This window comes from Podarcis vaucheri, assembly GCF_965113315.1.
Source record: "Podarcis vaucheri genome assembly, chromosome: 2".
NCBI classification, from domain to species: domain Eukaryota; kingdom Metazoa; phylum Chordata; class Lepidosauria; order Squamata; family Lacertidae; genus Podarcis; species Podarcis vaucheri.
This window is the reverse complement of record NC_138760.1, coordinates 47,775,702-47,803,056: the sequence shown is the minus strand read 5'-3', so window position 1 is coordinate 47,803,056 and position 27,355 is coordinate 47,775,702. Positions and strand designations below refer to the sequence as shown.

Below are 27,355 nucleotides of genomic sequence, written 5' to 3'. Positions count from 1 at the left end.
CAACATAAAAATACAAAATGAGAACACAAAATACATAATAAAACAGAAACCAATAGCCCCCTCCCACAAACACATTTAAAAGGACAGAAAATGTTAATCAGTCAAAGGCCTGGTTATAGAAAAACATTTTCACCTGGCACCTAAATATATGTAATGCAGTTGCGGGCAGGCGATCCTCAAGGGGGAGAGCATTCCACAAATGGGGAGCCACCACAGAAAAGGCCCATTCTTGTGTTGCTACCCTCCAGACCTCTCATGGAGGAGGCACATTAGCAAGAGCCTCAGATGATGATCACTGGGTCCAGGTCGGTTTATCTGGGCAGAGGCAGTCCTTGAGTTATGGTGGTCCTGAGCCATTTAAGCAGGATCAGTGTAATCTGCTCAAACTGTCTTGTCCCAATCAGCAAGCTGGCCACTGAATTCTGCACCAGCTGAAGTTTCCGAACCATCTTCAGAGGGAGCCCTACATATAACGCATTGCAGTAATCTAATCTAGAGGTTACCAGATTAACTCTAGGGAATAAATAAATATGCAATTTGAATGGTATATTCCACTCATATGAAAATATCTGAATTCTAAACAACAAAAGAAACACAATTCCCAAAATTGTACTTTTAAAACATTTATGCTGGGTAGCAGTGCTCCAATTGATTTTCAGTTTATTCACATTTGAGTTATTTGCTTTCTATTCAAAATGTTTCCTTTCTTTCATTATTGTCATTTCCCCCCCTGTTGGGTTTCTTTTAGCTGTAACAATGGTCCGTTCATTTTCATAACTGGTGATGAAACCATTGTTGCTGATGATGGAGGACCATAATAGGCTTCTAGTTCTTTTCCTGCCTCCCTTTGGCTTTAGCTACTAGCCTGGTCTTTCGGGCTGCCAAGATCGAGTGGGGAAGACCTAGCTATGAAAGGCAATGCCCTAGAAACAGAAGAGTCCAGTTGTGTTGGGTTGACGGCCATTCCTTCCTTGGCTTGATCTTTCCCTGGTTACCACCACCCCTATCAGCATATGCCACTGGAAGCCTTAATCAAGCAGAGGCAGCTGCTGTGCAACGCAGGGAACCCAGGCGGCTTTGTTACAAGGGCATGGGGTACATAGCATTGGCAGGAATCTATTTAGCAATAACCCAGAGGCAATGACAGCTGCTTGGCTCCGATCCTGGCTTCACAGGTGGCTGCCACAGCTCCAGGATGAAGCTGGCAGCAGCATGGACCTCCTTGACTGTAGATCTGTGTGAATTGCTGCTTACCTGGAGACATATCCAAAGGAGACGTGTCCCATTCCTGCTTTCAGGACTTCAATAATGTTGAGTACCAAGCAATGTTTCACCAAGGAAGGATGGGAAGGTCATATCTGTAAATATCGTGGGGCCAATAACTGGCAACAAATGCCATTCAAATGTATTATATATTTATATATCAATGGAAGAGGTGCCTGAATATTTTCTCCCTCAAGAACTCAAATTTCCACAGTCCTTTAGCAATCTAGATACAGGACTTATTAACAAACTGAGCTAATTTTAACCTGCCGAATCCAAATCTCAAAATTAAGTTTACTCTGAGAAAAAGTGCTTGTGTGTGTGTGTGTGTGTGCTGTTAAACTCAGTGGGGAGGAAGGTCAGACCTGATGGGGAATTCCTTCTTTCCCCTCCCCTTGAGGATGGGAGTTTTGTTTCAATACTTTGTAACCTTTCACCTTCACATTTGCCTTGAGAGAAATGGATTTCCATGAGAAATGATGGTATGAAGAGTAATTAAGAAGGGTGTTGGAGATATGAGGAAAGATGGCGCCTGGTGCTAAGTAATGTGAGATGTGAAAGCTAAGTGCCCTGGTGCCTTCCAAAGATGTCCTTGGAATGAAAGAATGTAGGTCAGAGTCTCAGAAGGGTTTGCGGTTCCCTCGAAATCAGGGAGGGTCTCTGTGCATTGCTGGAAGTGCCCTGCAGTGGGAAGAGGAGAGGGCTGTCTCTGGCCCATGGGAGTCTATGAAACTGGAGCTGAAGGAAAGACCTTCGAAGAAATGGATGGACTACATCTTATGAGTCTGTGGAGCTCAGGGTGCCTCTTCTAAGACCCCCTCCCCCTGCAAGAGAACATTTATTTGAGGCTAGATGGATTTGTGGCACAAGTAATCTGAACCACCATGGAACTGGGGTTTGTCTGTACTGGGGAAGGAGACACATCCCATATTTCTCTGCCCGCTTTCCACCAGTAAGGCATCAGCCCAAAAATGCTGTTTTCTGAGGGGTTTGGTGCAGCCATGCAGTTGAAGCAGCTGTTTTCTCCATGCATTTCTTCCTTATGTCCTCTCCTTTCAGCTTCCTTCAAATCACTATTTAGCCAGCATAAATAGTTTGCCATTACAGTGGCCATTGAGTCTTGGCCTCAATAGGTTATTATGGGATTGTTTGATGAGTTTTGCACAAACACAATGATTTCTCAGCTCGGTTACTTACCATAGAAGTTACGGTACTTAAAAGAGGAGACTGCTTCACTTATTTACAGTTGTTCTAGGGTTAGACTCTGGGGCAGTGAGAATTATCTGCCAGCTAGCTGAGGTAACAATGACAACTGAATCACTGGGTTAATGATTGGGATCTACAGTTAAGTAGAGACTGCGGGAGGGGAGAGACTCTGCGGGAGAGGAGAGTCTCTTTTTATATCACAAGAATCTCTCACTCTCTTAATGCTGCAAGGGATCTTTTTGTGATGTAAAAAGAGAGAGTTACAACTAAATTCTCAGCATGTTAGAAGTAAGTCCCGTCCCCCCACTCCTGCTCAGTTCAGTGGGATGTATCAGGGTGGAGGAAGTTGTTCAGCCCCCAGGCTGTTTCCTCATTGATAACCTTTCAGGAGCTGCATACCAGTGGGGGGGGGGGTGGCAGGAGCAAAAGTGGGCGGAGCAGCAGGTGTGATTGGTCAGATCCACACCATACATTTGAAGCACGTCCAACATACATTGAAAGCACAATACTTCCCACAAAGCACCCTGGGAGCTGTAGTCCCCCCCCTCACAAAGACAGAAGTCCCAGCATCCTTAACAAACTACAGTTTCCAGGATTCTTTGGGGAAAGTAACATGCTTTAAATATGCACTGGATTTGCTTTCAATGCACAGTATGGATCTGCTCTTAGTTCAATTGCCTACAATCCTAGAAATTGCTAATAAACAAACAGACCCCCGCTTCTCCAGGCAGGCAAGCAAGAGCTCAAGGAAACATTTCAGCCAGGCACAAGCACTCAAGGAGGGTGAGGAGCAGGACCCGGAGGAGGGTGTCCTTCCTTGCTTGTATCCTCTCCTTTCCACTTACTACAACCCCCGCCACCCCACTGCCCAGGCCAGTTCTTTCCCACCCTTGGGATATACAGCCAGGCAAACATGCTTACAGTTGTGGCAATGGCATTAGTTGGAGATGGTGAGGGAAGATATTGTGCAGGGAAATAGTGTTAGTTGGTTACAAGAGGAAATGGGTTTGGTAGCTTAGAACAGGGGTGGGCACAGTTCAGAGCACAAGAAGAACCTGCCAGATCAGACCAATGGCCCATCTCGTTAAGCATCCTCTTCTCATGGGGGCCAATTAGATGCCTGTGGGAAACAGCAAGCAGAACCTGAGCTCAAGCAGACTTTCCCCTCCTGCAGTTTCCAGCAACTGGTGTCAGATCTCTGGGTAGTTTCCAGTAGATTGTTGTTGTTTAGTCGTGTCCGACTCTTCGTGACCCCATGGACCAGAGCACGCCAGGCACTCCTGTCTTCCACTGCTTCCCACAGTTTGGTCAGACTGATGATGGTAACTTCGAGAACACTGTCCAACCATCTCGTCCTCTGCCGTCCTCTTCTCCTTGTGCCCTCCATCTTTCCCAACACCAGGGTCTTTTCCAGGGAGTCTTCTCTTCTCATGAGGTGGCCAAAGTATTGGAGCCTCCAGTAGATTAGCAACAACATAAATACGCGTGTGTGTTTGTGTCCCCTAAATTAGGCTGCCGAAGCAAATAAAGCTTGGGGAGGGGAACCAGGAGTGGATATTGATGCGAAAAGACTGTGAGCTCAATTCTAGTACTAAAAACAGTTTCTTGGTCTGGGCTCAGAGGCACCCCATTCTTTAATTCTACAGCTCAGTTGGTTAGAGCATGGTGCTGATAACACCAAGGTTACAGGTTTGAACGCCATATGGGACAGCTGCATATTTCTGCACTGCAGGGGGTTGGACTAGATGAACCTCGGAGTCCCTTCCAACTTTAAATTCCATGATTCTATGATTCTAGCTGCTCCTTGCCTGCTACACTACTGTAGCATTGTTTGGACGTAGTACAAAATCAACGGCTTAAGTCTGCTCATCACTGGCATAGGAGAAGGGAGCTTCTGGGGTGGGCAGGCAGTTGGTGCCTCCTTGTTTCTGCCCCCACCTCAGGAAAGAAAACTGAGCCGAGCTAGTCTAATCAAAGTGGGACCTGGGCTGGTGCCATTGTGTGTCAGCTGTGAGCCTCTTTGAGAACTGTGCAGAGAAACGGGGTCAGGAGCCAGGAAGACAGTTCAAACACAGAAACCAATGCAAGAGGGGGAGCCAAAGTCAGAGTCAAGCAGAGCCAAGGTCACAGCCAAGGAGTCTGTCAAGCGGAGCAGAAAGCAGGGAGTAGCAATGAAGCTAGAGACAGGCAGGTCAGAGGAACAGAGAGACCGGGAAGTGGAGATCAGGAATTCAAGCACATACTGACGGATAAAGCCAATGCAAAGCCACTCGGGACTTCAGGCGGTGTTTATGTTTACCAGGGAGTGCAGGCCTTGCCCTTTCAGAATGATTGTGGCCACCGCCTCTCCGAAACGAGTTTCCCCCGGTGGCAATGGCCCCCTAAGAAACAACTGCCTCCTCCTATGGTTCTTAAGGCGGTTGCCGCAAACAAAAGCTGCCCCTGTTCCAGTAGCCAATGCCAACTGCACCTGCCAGTGGGATTAATACACCAAAGGAGGTCTTTGGGAAAGGAGGCCACCATTTCTGTTTGTCTCCTCCTTCATGCTGCTTCTGGGAGCCAGTATGGTGTAGTGGTTAAGAGCGGCAGTCTCGTAATCTGGTGAACCGGGTTCGCGTCTCCACTCCTCCACATGCAGCTGCTGGGTGACCTTGGGCCAGTCACACTTCTTTGAAGTCTCTCAGCCCCACTCACCTCACAGAGTGTTTGTTGTGGGGGAGGAAGGGAAAGGAGAAGGTTAGCCGCTTTGAGACTCCGTAGGGTAGTGATAAAGCGGGATATCAAATCCAAACTCTTCTTCTTCTTCTCTTCTTCCTAACTGCTGGTCTGTGATGTGCATGGGGCATCCGCTACTAATGGATCCCCGAGGATGAAAGCAGACTGTTCTTATACTGCACTTCTGGAGAACAGAGGGTGGTATCAAAACACTGATTGAGAAGTGGTTGAGAAGGATGGGAGGCAGGTATGGGCAATGCATGCCACAACCTGGCCAGGGCAGCCAGGAGCTCTCAATGCTTCAGACCTGTAATCAGAGAAATATATTGCAGGGCATTTTCCTACAGCCAGAGGACTTGGAACACACACAGGCTGAGGATGATGTGCTTGGAGGAGGGGTCTCTGGCACCTGCAAGCCCTCTCCTCTTGCCAGAGACAGGGGCAGCGAGATATTCCACAAGTGCAGAAGATCTAGGAAATGTATTTCTTCTCCTCCCACCTCCCCCACCCGCCACGCTCCCCAGGAAGATTAAAGCCCCATTGTTCTCTTGCCAATTTTAGCCCATTAAGTGAGCTAATCACAAGGAAAGGCCATTATTAGCTGAACAACACGGTGTAAATTATTAATGCAAAAAGCAGGATTGCATCCCTGGAGAGACATCCTGGGCTTCAGCCATCAGGGATAGCCCTGGTTCAGGGAGCCCTTCGAAGAGAGAGAGAGAGAGAGAGAGAGAGAGAGAGAGAGAGAGAGAGAGAAGGCAGTTTTCTGCAGAAGGTAGCACTCATCACCTGCGCCAGAGGGAAAAGGGAAGGCGTGCAAGACGTCCATATCCAAGAGCAGCAGCGATGCAGCTGTAGCCCTGCATGTGAAGGAGACAGTAGTGGCTGTCTTAAAAGATGCAGGAGTCTCCAGAGGGAGTCTTGGATCCAGTCCAGACCTCTGTAATCCTGGGGATCAGGTGTGCTGGTTCATTGCTCCCAGTCAGGCTTTCCACTGGGCTGAGAGGGACCTAAGCGTGCTTGCGGTCTCCGCCATGAATCCCAACAAACCCTATTCAGGATGGGTTTCAGCTTTCAAAGATGCCTGATCTCTAGTCGGCTTAGTATTCAAACACAGGCAGGAAACAGGCCAAGGTGAGCCAGGCCATTGCTTCTCCCTGCCTGCTTACTGGCAGCTGCCTCAGGCAGGGCTTTTTTCCTGCTCTGCTCCCTTTAACTGAGGGATGAGGGACCTTTCTCAGCCTGAGGGCAGCTGCATTCGCTTCTGAGCAACCTTCCAGAGGCCACATGCCAGGGGTGGGCAGGGCCAGGGGCAAAAGTGTGTGGAGGAATGACCGTCATACAGCAAGCTAGCAAGCTACACACCTCTATCCTTCATCTAGGCAAGCAAGAGACATGATCGGAATTCAAGGACACATTCCAGCCAGGCAAAAATACCCAAGGAGTGTGCGAAGCAGGGCAGTGAGGGGGTGCCGCCTGGGGAGAGGGGGAGTGTCCTGGGAAAGGGGGAGAGTCCTGGGTCAGTTAGAGAGGCCTGGGGAACCACATTCAGCCCCCCAAGTCTTAGATCTCCCCACCCTAACTGGAGATGTTGTGGATAAAACCTCTATGTTTAAAGCCAGTTGTCTGCCACTGAGTTATGCCTCCCCACCCTCCGTGCTTTCTAGAGCATTACATTTTTATTTCACTTTTCCTCCAAGGAGTCCAGGGTGGATGCACACGGTCCTCCCACTCTCCCACCCAGTTCTGTATTCACAACAAACCTGTGGGGAGGGCTAATCGGAGAGGCTTGTGAGCTTCATGGCTGAGATTTGAACCTGTGTCTACTGGCTGCGCCCTACCTTTGTGCTTCCTCTGGTGGCAAACAATTGATGGATGCGTTGTGCGGCAGTGGGCAGCTCCAGAGGCAGGCGAGAAACAAGAGAATATGAAGGGCTCTCAGCCGAGAAAGGCACACTAGCTCCTCCTCATGCCCACAGGTGGCAGAACCTTGTCTCAAGGATGGACAGTTTCCCGCCCTGCAGTGGGCTGTGTTTGTGCAGACGTGCAGCGCATTCCCAGGGGCCTCCGTTCTCTGAGCTGGAGGGAGCATCATCCTACATGAGAGCGCCAGGGAGGGAGCCCTGATGTGAATCTCAGCTCTGCAATGTCTCCTTTATGCTTGCCGAGAGAGGAGGAGTCTCTGTTTGTCGCCCTCTGCATCTTTTGCCTCCACTGATGCTTTAAGATAAATGTGTCTCCATGGGAGTGAATGAGCAATTAAGAACGGAGCTGAAGAAACGGGGGCAGCTTGTGAAATCTGTGTCTCTGTCACGGCCTAGCAGCTCAACGGTGCAAGGCACCGCCTATATGTTAAGAGTGCCTTTCAGGAGAGAAACAAGCACCCAGGGCAGAAGGGAACTTGCCTGCCGCCTTGTTGTCGTGTTTTTTGTTTGTTTGTTTGCTTGCATGCATGCAGGATTCCCCTTCTGCTTCTGTCTCAGACAGATGGGCGGGATGGAAGGAATGCTGGACCTGATGCCATTGCTCAGTTTTCTCTGCTCCTGCAGAGCTTGTGGCTTGCTGCTGCTACTGCTGCTGCTGCGTTTGGCCAAGCAGTCCTCCTCCCTCCACACTCGACCTTCTTTCTGGGAAGCTGCACCCTCTGGGCTCCCCCCTGGCCTGGCACCGGCGCCATTCTCTCAGCCAATGTGGTACCCGACTCTCCTGCCAGACTGGAATTGGCGTTGCCTTCTCGTAAATCATGCTCTGAGCAGCGTGGGCTGGGAAATACAGTTGTAGGAGGGGAGAGTGGCAAAACCCAGAGGTGGGGCGGCAGGGAGAGTTATAACAGGGAAGGGCCTGCAAGGCCATTAGTAAGGCAGGGAGGGAAACACTAATGGAAGAGCCTTGGGAGTAGGGAAAAGGGAAAAGGGGGGGGGGGTTGATTGAAGAGTTTAATTAAAAAGAAATAGAGGCTGCTTCTCGTGGATTTGCCTCCCCTCCCCGAATCTGCAGGGTCTGCAAGGCTGCATTTCTGGCTCTCTGCAAACAGTACATCTGTGTGCGATATTAATTCATTAAAGTCATAAGCAAAAGGCAATACCTGAACTATATACTCTTCTGCAAAGCCTTGCAATTTTTTCCATATCGTTTTATTCAAACATTTGTATCTCATCCTCCTGGTGTAAAACAAAAACAAAAAAACATAACTCAGGGCACTTTGCCGCATACATGGCATTACAGTTGTGTTAAACAATATAAAACAATTACCAAAAAGGAGACAGATCAGCAGTTTTTAAACAAAATAAAAATAAAGAACACTGTCTGCCTCATGAAATAAAAGTCTGTTGGAAGGGGGAAATGTTCATAGATATACCTGGTGGAGAATAGCAAGGGAGAGGGTCATTCTTCTGAAACTGGGTAATGTTATCTAACATGCATCGCACCTCCGTGGAATGTCACCTACCCACCACCCTGCATCTTTGAGCAATGCAACATTTACAGGTACTGTACTACATGCATCTGCACACCTGTGCACAAGGAAACATGTGCCTCCCAGTCATAGTGCAGGTTTCCTAGGGTGCTTCTGGGTAGGTGTTTATTGTGGGATCAGTACTCCTCATGCCTGATAGTTTTTGCAGTGCACACATGACGTCATTGACATCAAGACACCAGCCTGTTTTCCACCCCCGCCACCCCCACTTTAATCTGGATTTACCCTTTCCAGAGGAAATTCAGTCAGTGAAAAAAGTCTGCTGCCAACAAAGCATTTGCAATATCTCAATGTCTCATTTGCAACTTAAGCCCTCCCCCCACCCCCACCCCCGTCCTGAAGCATCCCATGTCTTGTTGCATACCTCCACATCATCACCTCGTAGGTGCAACACAAACGCAAAGCCGTAAAGTGAGTTCTCATATCCTTATTGTGAGTTGCGATTTCAGTTAAGGAGGTGGAAGCAAATCTTTACTAATTAATCTTTACTGATCTGTTTCAATCTATGCAGGGGAGGTGGGCGTGAGGGAGAAACCAGTGAAACTTAACATTAAGCAACCATGACATATCACCCCCTCCTTTTCCTCCTGAGAGCGGAACTTTTACTCCACAAATATTCTAAACTGTATATTGCAGCGGGTGGGGTGGGGGTGGGGAAATAGACCAGGGATGTGATTGTATTATTACAATCTCCTCGCTTAGGAAAGGTCGAAGCTATTATTTATTTATTTCATTTTTGAGTCACTTCCCATGACGCATTCTCAAGCGATTTACAATATAATCGGTGTATATATATAAAACAGTTACATATATAAAAACAGTTAAAACAACCTTTAAAATAAAAATGCAAGTAGGCCTTTCCATATAAATAGCTGGAAAATAACAACAGCACAAATATAAAATCAATTCAAATCCACTGCAGATACTAGCTGAATCATAAATGGTATGCTTTGAATGCTGAAGGTCTCAGGTTTGATCCTCGCCATCTCTAGGTAGGGCTAGGGAAGACTCCTGCTTGAAACCTTGGTCGGATTCAGCATAAGGCGGAAAGAGGGGCAGCACGACAGAATTCCATTTCATTTGGATGAGAGAGTAAAGGCAATTTCTGCTGTCTTTGTAATATTTGTTTTATCTACAAATAATATTAGCAGCACCTACTGGAAGCAAGCAAATGCCTAAAAATAGGCAGCAGGTCCAGAGAAACAGTGGGAAGCTGCACCACTGCCTGTGGAGAGGTGCAGAGAAAGCTCATCTCATACCCCACCTGTGAAATGGAATGGCTTATTCAGGAGACCATCCACAATCATTAAAGAACATTAACATTCCTTTATCAAGGACTTGACCACTCATTCACAGTGATCAAGCCAGCTGAGCACACAACAGTATATTTGAGAGTACTGGAGAGAAAAATACATGATAAGCTACTAAGGGCGAATGTGTTTCCCTAATATGTCTCTTAAAGTGAATCATAGTCCATTATTCGCCATGTGGTTTCTCACATTACGGATCTATAAAGGTGCACAACCACTCCCATCACAGCATGTGGGCTGGATGAGAAGGGAAGTGTTCTCTTTCTCCCCTACCCTTTTTGCTTGGTCTCGAGCCTCGTGTAGCCATTGCAGAACTGGGGAGGTTCATTTTAAAAAGGAACTAGTTCTAGTTCAAGGTTGACATGTCCCAAAAGGAACTAATTCCAGTTCACTTTTGTTCCTTTATGAAATAAACTGGTTCAGTTCACATTCAGTTCGCAGTTCGATTCAAATTGTTTCAAATGATTCTTTGCATCCCTCCCTGCACCCAGACTTCAGAATGTTACAAGCTACTATGCTGAAGTATAAACTATATTTAAAGTCTATATTTAAGACTAAGGAAGCATCAAGGCACACACACACACAGCAGAATGTGAATTGTTTGGTTTATTTCCCCTACCAATTCCTCTCTTTAAGCTTAAAGGCCCCCCAAAGTCAAAAACACATGCAAGAGAATGAACTTGATGATGAACTAGAAATAATTCAATGAACTTAATTCATGCTCTGTGCACTGGACAATTATGGGGACTATTTTCAGGTGTAGTTCAGCGATTTTGAGCTAATTCACTGAATTTTGCTAAACCAAAACAGTTCATTCCAAGCACATCTTTTTCTTAAAAATTGATATATTATTGCTGGATCCATCCTGCCCTCAGAGGACTCGGTTTTAATTGTTTAATTCATGCTGTGGAAATGCTCACTTATAACAAAAACACTTTAGTGAGCACTTTAATGTTACGGCAGTGGGGAAAACCAGACGTGGAAGTCAGTTGTCATGAAACCACAAAGGAAGGAAATTAATCTCCGGGCGATGCCTTACAGCCACAAAACAAATGCTGTGTACCTTACACACAACACCCCACCCTGCCCAAAAAAGTCCTAAGAATCCAGCAGCTCAGAGCCTTATTTGTCTACCTTGGTTATCTTTAGCTAAATACAAATGATAATTTGAAAGACTTGTGCTTGAGACTCTGGAGAACTGCTGCCAGTCGGAGGGAATACTGGACTAGATGGGCAAATAGTCTGACGTGGTGTAAGGCAGCTTCCTATGTGGGTTCTGACAACATGGAGGGAGACAAGGCCCTTGGGGCATGCAGGAGAGCTTGCTGAGGGGGGAGCCTGTTTGCCTCCATCCTAAAATAAAAGTAGGTCATAAAGTGCACATCCAAGAAAAAGAAAGAAAGAAAGAAAGAAAGAAAGAAAGAAAGAAAGAAAGAAAGAAAGAAAGAATAAGGGAAAAGGTTTCTTCAGAGTGGAGCACAGGGCCTGGGGTGGTTGATGTTTGCTACTTTTAGAGAGCAAGATGAACTTGCATACAGGATATCACCCTTTCCAAAATTAAATAGGAGCCCTCCTTTCAAACCTTGAAAATAACATGATTATTGTAGAGTGGGGAGGGATTCTAAGTTGACATCCGCGATGCCTGTGTCAGCCATCCCTTTTCGAAAGGGGAGCTCTGCCATCGGTGGAAGCGAAGGCTGTCTTTCTCACAAGGTGGGGCTGCCACCTTTCTGAGGAGTTTCAAAGAAGCCTATAGAAAACCAATTATTTCCTTAAAACCAACAGAGACGTCAGTAGCCATGTGGCCAAGCTCAAATGCTGATGTGTAGGGCATGGCTGTGTATGCCATGCCAAAAAAGAGGGCAAAGGAGGACAAAGGTTTGCATCAAATTTACATTTGGTCATTTATAGGAATTGATTCAAATTTATAAATAATTCTTACAGCTTAAGTAGAAAAACAATAAATCTCACCATCGTGGGGGAAGGCCATGGCCTGTGTGTGGCTGTTCAGTCTGCTGTTCAGATGTTCGCTGTGGTTGGGCAGCATCAAGTCCCTCCCTGATACTCTCCCTCTAGCTCTAAACGAGATTTGGACAGGACCACTCAGAGGGCCTTTGCCTGACAGCCCTTCAGAATTGAGGACCGTCCTCTGTAGAGTAGCTCTAGAAACTGGTAGGATGAGAAACAGTTTTAGTTACATGAGATGTGTTAGTTTTAGTTCAGAGGTTTTTGCCTAAACTGAACATCTTCTTTAAATAAGGAAACATCTTATGAAAAGGACAGATTTTATAGGTGAGTTTAAAACAGAGAATCAACCACAAACACCTTGATCTCAATAACTGGTGCATTTTTCATAAGAATTAAGCATCTTAACTGTATGCAATGAACAAAAGGCAACAGAAGATTTAAAATAAGCACAAACTTACACTGTACCTAAGAAGTGAAAAAATAGCTGCAATATGTTCTTTAAAAAAACAAAAAAACAGTTTCATCTTGCACTGCACACCGATACAAAAGAAGGGTCAAGAAACAGAGTGAGGATGCAATCCAACCAAAGTCAAGCACTTTCACATCTTCAAAGGGAGACTGATGCTGAGCACGTGCTTCATTTTCCTGTTGAAATCAATGAGCCTTCTTTTGCAATTTGCCAAGCAGGTTTTTTTTATTTTTTGCTCTGGTAAAGCAAGGACAAGCTTCCTGCTGCTGTGAGCACATTCTGGAAGATCATGAGAGACAACGTTCGGGCAAGTAGATCACTCTGGGAGTACTCACAATCCCCCATGAAGCCAGGGGATGTGGGGCTCTACTTGCAGTGGGGTGCCTGCCAGTCAGCCTTCCCTCTCCCTCTTCTGGGCAGGACTAACTCCTTTCCTTCCCTTTATCAAGAGGGTGGCAAAGGAGCAGCACAAAGTTTCCAGCCCTGAAAAGGAAGGGGAGGAGCTGCTGACTCCTGCCTGCTGTATCTGCCTACAACAGGTGCATACAATCCAGATCACTCCGAGGGAGACATTGACATTTCCTGATTAACGCAAGGGGCCCACATCACCACAGTAATTGCCGGGAATTATTTTTGCTACATTTTTAATGTTTTCTTTTTAACCTATTCTCTGTCTCCCCACCACCACTGCCAAGCCCATTTCTTTCTGTACCTCATAGCATATTACAGTGGTACCTTGGGTTAAGTACTTAATTCGTTCCGGAGTTCCGTACTTAACCTGAAACTGTTCTTAACCTGAAGCACCACTTTAGCTAATGGGGCCTCCTGCTGCTGCCGCGCCGCCAGAGCAAAATTTCTGTTCTCATCCTGAAGCAAAGTTCTTAACCTGAAGCACTATTTCTGGGTTAACGGAGTCTGTAACCTGAAGCGTATGTAACCTGAAGCGTATGTAACCCGAGGTACCACTGTATTTATTTTTGCCCTGTTCTTTTTGGCACCAGGTCTCTGTTGCCCTCTTTTTTCTCCTCTGCACACACCCAAGTATTATTTTCTCTCTTTGTGCTGTTAGAGGTCTCTCTATTCCTTCTGTTATCCCAGGCATAGGTTCTTCTGAACCCTTATTTTCATCTGCACCCCATAGCACTCTCCTCTCCCTGCATCACCATCATAACGTTGCACCCCCATATCTCTTACCTTTCCCTTTTCTCTCTTTTGGTCTGTCCTCCCATTTTGCACTTTCTCTGTCACCTCCACTTCTCTGTTTCTCCACCCTACTGGTGTCTGTCTACCCCAAATTTCAAGTTATCACTATTTTTCTTCCCTTTGTTCCCTGTCTCTGTTTGTTCTTACTGAGCTCAGCAGCAGCAACAGCACACAAGGCTTTAACTCCCCCAGCAATTCACAGCAGTAAAGGAGAAACTGGTAGGCCATGCGGTGAGCCTGCTTGGATGTAACAGAGTGGAAAAATACAGAGTATTGTACTGTCCTTAAACATGGAAGTTGCATTTCTATGGTAGGCGTGTTCTCCGTGAACAATATGAACATAGGGCTAGCTTGTTTAGAAAATGGGGGGGAAAGAACATCTCGAAGCACTTTAAACAAATCAGAACACACAAAAGACGATTAAATTGAATATGTGATTCAAATTAAAGTAATGGGGGAAATAACAGATGCCACACTCTTCCGCAGAAAGAGAATGTGCTGACAGGTATGAGCTAACTGTCCATTCTCTGTCTGCACAACGTATGACCTGGATTATTCCACTGGCTCAGTTATCTTGCCAGGTGCCACTATCAATTTGTCCTTAGTAGCATTATGCAGGAGTTTATTGGAGGCCAGACTCAATTTTCCTGGCCTTTTTATCATAGCCAGATTTATGTGCTTTATTCCCCCAACCTTCAGGTTACCCAGTTCTGTTCCACATTGTCATGAGCTACAGTGGTAGCTATTAGAAGACTCTAATACATGTATCGCATATATGAGCCTTGTGTTCACTAACAACTCTGCATCATTCTAGTAGCATAATAGTAGTAGTAGTAGTGGTAGTAGTAGGAGTCGTCGTCTACACAGGGATGCTAGGGGCAGAGCTCCCAGGATCAGGCACCTCCTATATGTGGTTTGTGTGCCCCCTCACATAGAACCATAGAACCATAGAATCTTAGAGATGGAAATGACCCCAAGGGTCATCTAGTCCAACCGCCTGCAATGCAGGAATCTCAGCTAAAGCATCCATGGCAGATGGCCATCCAACCTCTGCTTAAAAACCTCCAAGGAAGGAGAGTCCACCACCTCTTACTGTCAGAAAGTTTTTCCAAATGTTTAGTCAGAATCTCATTTCTTGTAGCTTGAAGCCATAGGTTCAAGTCCTACCTTCCAGAGCAGGAGAAAACAAGCATGCTCCCTCATCCATGTGACAGCCCTTAAGATATTTGGAGGTGGCTATCATATCTCCTCTCGGTCTCCTCTTTTCCAGGCTAAACATACCCAGCTCTTTCCAGCGCTCCTCATAAGACTTAGTTTCCAGACCCTTGATAATCTTGGTTGCCCTCCTCCGCACATGTTCCAGCTTGTTAACATCCTTCTTAAATTGTGGTGCCCAGAATTAGACCCAGTATTCCAAGTGTGGTCTGACTAAGGCAGACCCCTGACAGTTAAGTCCAGTCGCGAATGACTCTGGGGATGCGGTGCTCATCTCGCTTTACAGGTCGAGGGAGACGACGTTTGTCCGCAGACAGGTTTTCCAGCATGACTAAGCTGCTTCTGGCGAACCAGAGAAGCGCACAGAAACACCATTTACCTTCCTGCTGGAGCGGTACCTATTCATCCACTTGCACTTTGATGTGCTTTCAAACTGATAGGTTGGCAGGAGCTGGGACCGAACAACGGGAGCTCACCCCGTGGGGATTTTAACCGCTGACCTCCTGATCGGCAAGCCGTAGGCTCAGTACTTCCCTTGATCTGGACGCTATAATTCTTTTGATGCAGTCTAGAATAGCATTAGTGGTTTTTTTGCTGCTGCATCACACTGTTGACTCACGCTAAGCTTGTGGTCCACTAAGAGATTCTTTAAACACCTGAACAGGCTCATTTCTGTCCAGCCCCCTGAATGGCATGAACTTCATGGAGCCTCACCAGCTAACCCTCAACTGCAGCACTTCAAATCACCTGGCCTGGCTTGATTAGGCTTTTGCAGATCTTTATCTGTGAAATTAATACAGTGGCTAATTTGCTTCAGGATGTGGGGGGGGGGGGGCTGAAACAAAGGTCAATCCTGATTGGCCACTCCGGAAGAAGACAGGAATGAGGACAAGGCAGGAAGGAATACTGAGGTTTGGGTGGAACAAAAGATCAAAACCAACCTCAGAACTCCCTAAAATTCCTAACTTTTAACCCCTGGCTTCTCAGCACTTAAGGGACAGGGGACATCTCTCCTTCCCGCACCCTGCCTAGCCAGCTTCAACTCAAGGGATCCTCAGACATTAACAGAGGTAAGGGGGAAAGGAGGCATGTCCTTCTGTTCCAAGTCACACATCCCATATTTCTCTGGAAACTACAAAGGGCCTTATTCAATCCATGCTTTGGACTTGAGCTTCCACTTTGGCCAGTTCTGTCCAATGTGTTGCTCTCACTTTGTCACTTCTCTGTTCCAAGGAAGGAGAGGGTGAGAGAGAGAATTTATACATGCAGAGTTGTAAACTATACATTCTGTGTTCTCATTCTAAAAATAACCCCTCTCCCAAAACACAGAAGGAAGCATGTGCACACACACATATAGTAAAGTGTGTCTGGTAACTCACAAACCTGTCAGCTGCTATGTGGCAAAATGGCAGCCTCCTTCTAGATACTGGGGACTGCTGATTGGTGTGCCATTTAGTGTGTTCCAGATAGGACTGCTCGTCTGCTCGCGCACTTTTTCTTTTAGAGATGGTGAAGTGGGGCCAGGGACGAGGTCACTGCCAGGAGGAGCATCTGGCATAAAGCAGTGACTCGTGCATGTGCCCTGGCTGCAGCAGAGTAGCCCTGCTTAATTGATGATCATCCCTGTGGACTCAAAAAGTGTGCTGTATCCTGAATTGGAGGGTGAAGAGGTATCTGGGTCACTCTGTCATTGTAAGCCTATTAATGGATTATTATTTTTTTAAGAAATAAGCATTTTTATGCATGTGTTGGGGAGGGAGCGGGAACAAGCGAATTGCTCAGTTTGCATTCTAATAAGGAATGTTGCAAAGCCTACATTTTTGCTGAGGCAGGTGGAGGGTCAGTGTGCCCATTTTATCATCGATTTTTAGAGGGTTCGTTATCATTGATGAAGTGCTTGGGTGAGATTCAGGGAGAGGCTTCTGCATTCCAGTGCAGGTTTGCAACAGAAGATGACCACTGTAGGAGGCGGAGGAGGAGGAGGAGGAGGAAGCCTGGGTTAAGGTACCAGAGTCTGCTCTTTGTGCGTCACATGCAAACTGACAGGACTTCTCCATGGTGCCTTTTCACACTAGATAACCATTTTGTCCATTCTTAACCATTAAAAACCAGATGGAAAAGGCATCCTGGGGTTCCAACAACAGTCAAGAGTAAATGTGATGAAGAGTTATGCAGACTCTCATGTTCAGCTCTTGTGGAATCCCAACTATACTGTTAACCCCCCCACTGATGCTCAGAACCAACATAGTTCCCAGCAGCTTTTGTGGGTATTGATGTTTCTGTAGGATAGGAAAAAACCCTGTTGAACAAAATTAAGCTTTATTTAGAAAGAAGGGGGGAGGGAGGTAAAGTGGCTTATGTGCCATAAATTAATGGCGCACAGAGGTCTACCTAGTTCTTGACTAGCCATCTTGATCCTATCCATGCTTACTTTGAAGCAAACATTGTTGATTTCAGTGCAAATTACTTCAAAGTAAGTGCACATAGGATTACAGCATCTCGGTACAAGCATGTCAAATACCACATACTAAGACAAAACTGGGATTAGAGTTACAGTACCTGATTATTCTTCTAGAAAGAAATATCTGTTCCCTGGACCCATATGGACATAAAGGTCCTGATCAGTTGGTTATGCCAAACTTATTTCCTTGTTAAAGGACCTAGTTAATGTATAGTGGTGTGATAAGTCCATCAGTCACTGGCAATACGTAAATATGTGATCAGCCTTACTGAAATCCACTCTTGGAACAGTGTGTTAGAGAATGTAGTTTTGGGCTGAATGCTTTTACTTTAGCTTTTATGCACCTGACCTCTTTCAAGCAAATCTATCCTCTAAATAAGCTGCTGCAGACAGACTTATAAACTAGCAGAACAGCAGTGCAAGTCAAACAGCAAGAGGCAGAATGCAGGGCATTGGCATAATATTCTCATAAATGCAGTTCTGCAGCCATATTCATAGTGCCGATTCAAAACAGATATGACACCCTCAACGCTTAAGAGGGGTGTGTGCAAAGTCCCTCCATAGAGCTGAGTTACTGCTCCCATGACCACTGTCAATTGGTTCAAACTCAACAAAGAGTATTTTGTGGCACCTTCAGCATACCCTCCAACATTTTTTCTATGAAAATGGTGACGTCCCATTCCATAATGATAATTTTACTATTTATACCTCACACAACTTACTGAGTTGCCCCAGCCACTCTGGGCAGCTTCCAACATATATCAAAACATAATAAAACATTAAACATTTGTTTTTTTAAAAAACCCTTCTCTTTACAGGATTCCCATCAGATGGCTCGGGGTTCGGATAACTCCATACCCTCCAATATGTCTCCAATGAAAATAGGGGCGTCACAAGGAAAAGTGGGACATTCTGGGATCAAATCAGAAATTCTGATTGCTTCTCTAAATCAGGTAAGGTAAAGGTAAAGGGACCCCTGACTTTTAAGTCCAGTTGCAATTGACTCTGGGGTTGTGGCGTTCATCTCGCTTTACCGGCGTTTGTCTGCATACAGCTTCCGGGTCACGTGGGCAGCATGACTAAGCCGCTAATGGCGAACCAGAGCAGCACACGGAAATGCCATTTACCTTCCCACTGGAGCGGTACCTATTTATCTACTTGCATTCTGACATGCTTTCAAACTGCTAGGTTGGCAGGAGCTGGGACCGAGCAACGGGAGCTCACCCCATTGTGGGGATTCGAAGCGCTGACCTTCCAATCAGCAAGCCCTAGGCTCTGTGGTTTAGACCACAGCGCTACCCACATCCTTCTAAATCAGGTACCTCCTTGGAAAATAGGGACACTTGGAGGGTCTGCTTCAGGTGGGATTCTACTAACAATTCCTACTAGCACAAGCTTGCGCAAGGACTTCCACTCACACAACAAGGCTTGCTCTTCTCTGTCCCGCCTTGCCCGTGCCCCCCAAATTGGCTCTGGAGTGGGGTTGGGAGAACACCCAGAACCACACACAGTGGGGAGGAGGATTGAATCTTCTGGCAAGCTAAAATGTTTGCACTGACAGAACGATTGCCATAGCGCCATGCTGAAATCTGCCCTGAACAAATAACAGTTTTATGATGACATGCAATTTAGTGGACTAGAGTCCACTACATCAGATACAGCTGATGAAGTGGACTCTCATCCATTAAAGCTTGTGCCATAATAAAATTGTTAGTCTTTTAGGTGTCACCAGAATGTTTTTTTATTTTATTTTTTTGCAACAGACCAATATGCCTGCCTCTCCAGAAATTGGTTCAAGTTGCTGTTGTTGCCTCCACCACCGATTAACTGGTTAACTGAATACTCAATTAAAAACTCAATACTCCATCATGTCAGCACACCCCCTGGGACTCCATCCAAAGAGGAATTGGTTTTCCAGTCCTGGAGGGATTCTACGTGCTCATAGGGAGGCAGTCACCCACCCAACATAAACAGCTCCATCTATACCCGAGAGTTCCTGCTACGTAACTTATATCTTGTACAGCTTTCTGTACCACAATGCAGGAGAAACCCCAACTGGGAATACAATCACTTTTGCCTGTAGTTTTGGCCCTCTCCTCTACCTCCATCAACTTCATGAGCACTCCAGACTGGTAAGAGTGTTTTCCCCACTATGAATCATCTTGAACCCTGTGATCAGCGGGTGAGGCCTTGTTGGTGGCACTGCCATTGGAGGCTGCCCTGGTTGGCTATGACTCACTTTTCAGTGGCAGTTCCCCATTTGTAGAATGCTCTCCCTAGTGGGGTGTGTATGTATCCCTCATTATTAACTTTCAGGAGGAATTTAAAAACATTTCTGTTTATTCAGGCATTTGATGGCTGAAAGACACTGTTCCTGGCAACCTTGAGGTCACTGGTTGAGATCAAGTTTTTAGCTCTTCTTAGAATGTTTTAAAACTTTTTAGATTATTATTTGGGGCTCCCCCCCACCCCCGTTAATGGGCATGGCAATTCAAATAGTGCATGCATGCTATATCTTGTGATTGACTACGCGGGTGGGGCTTACCTGAGTCCCCCCAATATTTTATTCAAGTTGGCACCCCTGGTAGCCAACAATCAAGCTTTTCAAGTCACAATTATACTGGCCAGGTCTCAGCAACGGCAATGGCAAAGAGCAAGGCTGTGATACACTGTAATATATTTCTTCAGGTGATTAATCTAAGTTAATTACAGTAGTAGATCTTTGCTTTCTGTCCTAGTTGATTCTGTTACTGAAGTCACACATGGCGGGTCCCCCCGGCTATATTTCGGGGGCCATGTGCTTTGCCCAACCCCTTTGGCCTCAGATGAGAAAGTAGAGAGCTCCAATTCACCATCTTCCTCCTCCTCCTGTCCACAAGTTCCCTTTTTTTTCAGGTGGGGATTATGTAATTATGACACTTTTCTATTTGGTTCAACAACTATGAAAATCTGATGTTGTAGCCAGCTAAATCATTGCATCATTGCAGGCATGGAACAACTTCCATGAGTAAAACAGAAATTACCATTCCTCTTTCCTCTGCTTGGATTTCCACCCACCTTCCAGAGCAGATTGGTGGGGCGGGGGGCATGGGTGGGAGGAGGAGTTCCATTGCACTTGTGGAACTCATTCTGCTTGCACAGGGACTTAATTGAATCCAGCCCCTGGTGTTAACACCAAGGAAATAAGAATGGAGGCAATGTTCACACATAACGAACATTCAGATTAAGAATGTAAAAATAGTGCTCATCAGGTCTTCCATAGGTTCATAAGATAATCTTGGCTATTAGATTCACGCCCTTTTTCTGAGACCCCCTTTCTGTTTGGCCCTTCACCCTTACGCAAGAATTGCTCTAGTCTCATAAGACCATATCTCACGTGGTGCATTTGCTCACTTCCTACCTGAATGTTCTCTCCCCAAATTTTCAGAATGTTGCTCTGTAGTAGCCACCTCTGGATCTCTTACTAGCACCCTTTCAGTCTCCACATTTCTAAGGCAGGCCACTGTGCCACATCAATACTTTCCAGTGTTTTAAGACTTATAATTAGGGCTGTCAGCCTGTTAGAGAACTGTTAGTTCATTACAATAATCAGTCCTTTAGCCGATCAGTTAATTAATTGATCAAATTTAAATAAATGTGCATATTACCAAAAAACCTCAATACAGATGTTTTTGAGATATTGACGGAAGCATGAGAGAGGTAACAATTGAATAAACAAAGATTGTGAGAAGGAAAGGTCATCGTTTATGTTTCCCACCCTTTACATTTCCAGAGGGGTAGCCATGTGAGTTCGCTGCAGCAAAAAACAACCAGGAGGCTAACATGCAGATCATGGAACAAGTTTACATTTATTTATGTATTTTTATTTGCAAAAAAATAAAATCATTCTATGCACCCTCAAGATTAAGAAAATAAATTGTCATGGCAGTGAACAGTATCAGATCAACAATAAAATTACATTCATAGAACAAAGACAAAATAAATCACCAGTCAGTAGATCAGACTGATAGATTCACATAGCTGGATCACCTCCCTCCAGGGTAAACTGACCATACCCTGCTGACTACATTCAATTAGCCAGGAGGGACAGTTATCAGGAGAGCAAATAATAGAGCACATTTACTGCAAGCATCTTCTGATGATATCAGGTCACATAAACCAATCCTACATAACAAGGAAAGATGTGATATTGCATGCCTTGCTAGGAGCTGCCAAAGCCATGGTGTCAAGATTGCTCCAAAGGTGAGCCATTGTACCTTCAAATTCTTACACAAATATGTGTCATAGTGCGCCTTCAAGGGTCCAGTCGCGTGTCTTCCAGGGACAACCACTTCCAGAGCACCCTCAAGGATGCAACAAAGTTCTTCTTCTTTGCTATCCTCACTGTCACATGATGGTGCAATTACGAGCTCTAACCAGTGTTCGGTCAGTCTCAGAACAAGATTTCCACCACCTATGCTCTGGTTGCAATCCAGGCTGTTTTATTACCATAATAAATCATACCTTAATAAATTTGTTAGCTGAGAGACTCTTATTTTTTCTTTATAAGTTGAGCTAAGACACCAGAATCAAAATAGCATAACGTCTGTGCTCCCCTTCCCAACCCCCCCTGTGCTCTCAACTCACATTCTGCTAATTAAAACTTGCCCCACCAGTTAACCATTTTAAAGTTTACTCTGATACATGTTTGATAATTCAAATTGCACTGAGGAACCTGCACCAACTGTTTGATACTTGATTGGAAAGGTTAAGGAAAGGCTAAGCAAAGGTGTGGCTTATGGAAAACTAGTATTGTATTCCAGGATTAATGAAAGGTATAAAGGTATAAAGGTAAAGGGCCCCTGTATGGTCAAGTCCAGTCAAAGGTGACTATGGGGTGTGGCGCTCATCTTGCTTCAGGCCGAGGGAGTCAGCGTTTGTCCACAGACAGCTTTCCGGGTCGTGTGGCCAGCATGACTAAACCACTTCTGGCGCAATGGAACACCATGACAGAAGCCAGAGCGCAAGGAAACATCATTTACCTTCCCTCCGCAGTGGTACCTATTTATCTGCCTGCACTGGTGTGCTTTTGAACGCTAGGTTGGCAGAAGCTGGAACAAAGCAATGGGATCTCACCCCGTCATGTGAATTTGAACTGCCAACCTTCCAATCAGCAGGTCCAAGAGGCTCAGTGGTTTAGACCCCAGTGCCACTTGCATCCCCTCAAGGATGAATAAAGTGTTAATGAACATGTATGCACCCCAAGAGCCCTCTTAAAAGTCCACGAGAAAACAGTGGGATAATGATCTGCAAAAACAACCCAGCTTAAGCAACACTTAAGCAACACTATGGAATGCTGTTCCTGGCATTGAAGGTATTTGGTGAAGGAAAAAATTAATGTGCATATTTGCTTGTTTTCAGCTTTTAGTTTGATTTTGTGATGAATTTCTGCTGCTTTATTCTCCACATGGTTTATGTACACTGCTTAGAAATGCTAATGATTAAGTGTTATATAAATGCCTTAAATAAATAATCAAAATGTTCATTTAATCCATCTGCTTTACACTGCTGGAAGACTTGTTTAGAGGGTTGTTCAACAACATGGACTTGGCAGAAGAGCAGCTTGGCCCTTTGGTAGAAGCTCAAGTTCAGCAGGCAAGGGCAGAAACCAATCAACAGAAGGATACTAAGTTTGAGAAATGAATGTAGAAGTGTTGAGAAATCCAAATATTTGTTTAAAAACCAAGGAGGACACAAACTCACCCAACCCTTTGGCATTATTCTTAAAAAAATTGGGCAAGATTCTCCTAATGAGCCCCATCAGCGGATGCCTTGCACAAGGACTTCCGCTTGGGAAACAGGGCTTTCCCTTCCCCCTCTTTTCTTTCCCAGGCATTCCCCACAACATTGGTTCTGGGGGAGAACACATGGGGGGAGCAGAGAGATAGGATCATTCTATCTGGCAAGCAGAGATGTTTGTGCAGATGGAAAGACTGGAAGAAGAACACAACACTGAACTCCATCCAACATGTTCTTTTGTAACAACATTCTTTGAGTAACTTGAGTGGTAACAGCTGTGACAGAAAGGTGGAGGTCATGCATGATGCATCTGTAGAGGCAGCCCGCCCCTAGGAAGGGTGGGGAACCTCAGGCTTAGGGGCCAAATAGTCCTCCAGGCCTTCCTAGCTCGTCCTCCTCTAATTCCCCCTTGAGTGCTTTTGGTCTAACTGGGATGTGCTTTTGAACCATTTGCCTCTTGCTTGCCCAGCTGTAGAGACCTCTGACTTGCAGGCCCAGAATTTAGCCTACCCTACAAAGGCAAGAGCTCCATCTATTGTTCTGCCCACTTTTGCCTCTGGGAGGAATTCAACATAGTACTCAGGACACTGTCTAGTCAGCACAAGCATTTCAGCTTGCCAGACAAAATGATCTCCCCTCTCTCCCCCCCCCACATGCTCTTCTGGGGTTTTCCCCCTGACACCCACCCACCAGCCAACTGGAGAAGGGCATGAGAGGAAGGGACAAAAATCCCCATTGCACCAGCAGAAGACATTGAAGACCTCTGGTTCCACCCACCATATACATGCAACTCCCATAAGGGAATGTGACCTGTGGTCTCAGAATGTTTCTCCACTCCTGCCCTAGATTGAGGGATGTGTGTGAAGAGACTGTCCCAAAAGCCAAAGAGAATTCTGGAAGCTGGAGAGAGGCATGTAGGGGGGTGGGGAAAGAGACAGAGAGGAGGGAGGAATTATTCCGAGAATGGGTGTGTGACAAGGGTTAGAGAGGCCTCATGTTTTGCAATCCAGGGTTGACAAAACACTCCTCCTCTCTGAGTGGACCACTGTCATCTCTAAGGAGTGATCTGCTTGGCTGAGCCACTGCAATAGCCTGCAAAGTGATACCACACAGCCAACATGTACTGCCAATAACTTATTCCCTTCAAAGGCTGTGGCATATTTACTCACATTGGCCTTAATCATCAATGCGCTCTGCCTGTCGATCTGCAAAATAGGAAAGCCTTTGAGGATCAGGGTAGATTGTCAATAAAGCTCCTGTCCCTTCTTCCCACTACAGAAGACGCTGCAACAGTGTTCCCTCAGCAGAAACCTTACAAGGCTACAGAAGTAACATCTGGATTCCACTGGTGAATTTCCCCTGCCACCAACTACATCTTGGAAAGGGGTAAGTTGAAACCGGTGGCACATGTCACAATAGTTCCCTCCTTGGCCAAAGCAGTAGCTGGATTTGCTGGGGCTTCCAGGTAATGGCACATACAGCTGTTGTGCATTCTCCTTTCCTTCTCCAGATTATACTACAGATGTGTTGCATCTTCTTTTAGCAAACCTGGTATTTATTCTGGGAAATACTAGCATAGAAGAATTGATTCCCCAAGACTACATAACCATGACTTAGCCCAGATCTTTGGAGGACAAAGTGTATTATGTGAGCATCTCGGATTCATTTTTTAAACAAAATGAATTTCTAACCCTTGTGGCAGCAGAGAAAAGCTTGAAAAGGTGAATCCAAATGACACAAAAAGGGATTGGTTTAGTGGAAAACCTGGACCGGATTTGTAAGCACTGGACCATAGAGAGAAAAGGACTTTGCCTCCAGCAAGCAGGAGGGAAAAAATGGTCTGGGTTTCTCTTGGTGGGAATGAACAACGATGATAAAAAAACTGGAATCATTTAGGTTGGCAAGGGAATTACAGGCAGCCCCAGTCCTGTGCATGTTTACTCAGAAGCAAATCATAGTGAGTTCAATTAGACATACTCCCAAGTAAATGTGCATGGGACTGTAGTCTTAAAGTGGAGATAATAAATGTTTTCAGACATTTTAGTTTTGGAAAGCATGTAAGAGAGATGGGCTGTCTGATCTTTCATTTATTCGTGCTATTGGATGGAACATTTAAAGAAGGATTTTGTGCCTGTGTGTGTGTGTGTGAAGTGCATGTGGGCAGGGTTAAATGGGTTTTACAAACACAAAGAGCTGCCTCAGAAAACCAGATTCAGCTTCCATATGCCACTTCTTTGTAGAGGTTTGCTGAGACTTCTAAAACAGATAAGCCCTGATTAGAAACACAAGTAAAATGCCTCGAAACAATATTGGTGGAGGGGGGAAAAGAGAGATAATGAGTCGCACTATCCAAGACAGGGAGATGGATAGTGGTGTTGATTTTAAAATTCTCCCTATTTTGTAATCTTCTAGTTACAAATAACAATATTTCTTACAACTCATTTATGTGAGATGACGCTTAGCCCTCGGAAACTACCTTGCCCTTTTCACTTCCTTGCTTCTAATTCTGCAGCCCTGCGGAGATACACCTGGGAACATACACAGTGAGACTTCTTTCCACATATATAGGCATAGTGTGGTGGCTTTGTTTTCTAATACAGGGATGGGGAGCCTGTGGCCCTCTAGATGGCGTTGGACTCTCAACTCCTATCAACCCCAGACAGCATGGGCAGTGGTCAGGGATGATGGGAGTTCTAAACCAACAACATCTGGTGAGTCACACCTCTTCTAATGTTGCTGCTCCCACCACCATGGCATTTGCTCCAGCCAAAATGACTCGAGGCATTTTCCTGGAGTAAATGGCAAGTAAGACATGCCCAGTCTTACTGAGCATGTGCCTCAGATGCAGACTCACTCCTCAGCATTGCCAGTTTAAGTAGCCCTGGAAGCAGAACTGGGATAGCTATGCAATTGCTACTGGGGGTACCTTTACCTTTTTATGGCAGATACAATAGCTCCTGCCTATCAATTGGACTGCAGCATATTTCCCCACAAAAATTACTAGTTACGTGTTTCTCAAATCTGTGCTTTATCTTGAGAGAGGCAATTTATAAAAGGGCAGGTAAGACACTCACTTCACACTCAGAGGTTAATAACTTCACCTTTCTCAGAGAGCTCCTGGGAGCATCTTGTTTGTCACTTGGCATCAACAATGTATACAAAATGGCACTGAATATGCCAGGGATTGAACTCTGGGACTCTCTGCATGCTGTGAGATACATAGCACCTTCCCATTTCTGTCCAGAGGACTTAAGGTTTGGGGAGCCAGTGCCCCCACAAGCATTGTTAATGCGAGTTTCAGTAAACCCCAGCAAGCATGGACAACAGTCCGGAATGACAGGAAATGAAATCCAACAAGATCTAGAGGGACTATCAGGGATGGACTTGCGAAACATGCAAGCAACCACCAAAACTATTATGTATTTAAAAATGGTAAGCTAAGCCACAGGTTTCTGCAGTGGTGATACCTTTGTGCAGAAATTAAGAAGCTGTGAGTCTAGCTTTAGGCCAAACACCTTTGGGTTCATGGAGAGAAGTGTGGAACGTGGAATTCTTCCTTTGGTCTGTCAGTGCTCCTGTTCTGCTGACAAGCAGGCACAATATGCACCAACCCTCCACTAGCTGCCATGCAATACTGCAGCACAAAGCAATTCGGAGAGGGTTTTCCTTTGTCCCTGCCTCTCACTCAGCTTGTGAATCGGGAACAGGCCTTTCATTCTCTTGTTACCCACTTGAGTGTTTCAGCCAGGTAAAGGAACAAGCCCAGACCATATTTTGAACCTGCCACCTTCCCCTCCAAGCACATTTGCTTGAGTGTCCTCTAAGTCTAGCCAGGGTAAACCCAGTTCTTATGATTTGCTAGAAGTTAGCATTCACCTGGCTGGCTCCAGTCCTAAAGAGAAAGTCCGTCTCTCTCTTTTCCCCTCCCCCCCTTTAAATCCTGAAAGTCCAGGGTCATGGTGCCAGCCCACTCTGGCTCTCCCGCTTCACACCTGACATGAGCCACGGTCCCTTCGCCGGCGGAGCGAGGTGGAAGTCCACTTCCCTCTCCCCTCCTTCCCCCCGTTCACTTCCCGCTTCCATACCTCTCCAGTGCCGCGTTTTTGGCCTGGCTGGGCTTATCCCTCCTCATCCCTGCAGCGGACCTTCTCTCCGCTCCCCCATCTCTTTGCCCTGTTCTCCGGGCTTCCTCCCCTCCCCGCCGCGCCATTCCCGGCCGGATCTCCTCAAGATCTCTCCTTCTCCTCTGAATCCCCCCTCCTCGGTTCCGCTCCAGATTTTCCTCCCTGTGC

General features: G+C 45.8%; 1 long non-coding RNA gene across 1 annotated transcript; it reads right to left on the bottom strand.

The window, feature by feature from the left end:
* Positions 1 to 27,355, bottom strand: LOC309527115. Its single transcript, XR_014217110.1, has 4 exons — positions 27,149 to 27,355; positions 11,941 to 12,138; positions 8,270 to 8,345; positions 1 to 5,491 (listed from the first exon to the last, which is right to left on the bottom strand). It is a non-coding gene; the product is annotated as an uncharacterized lncRNA (long non-coding RNA).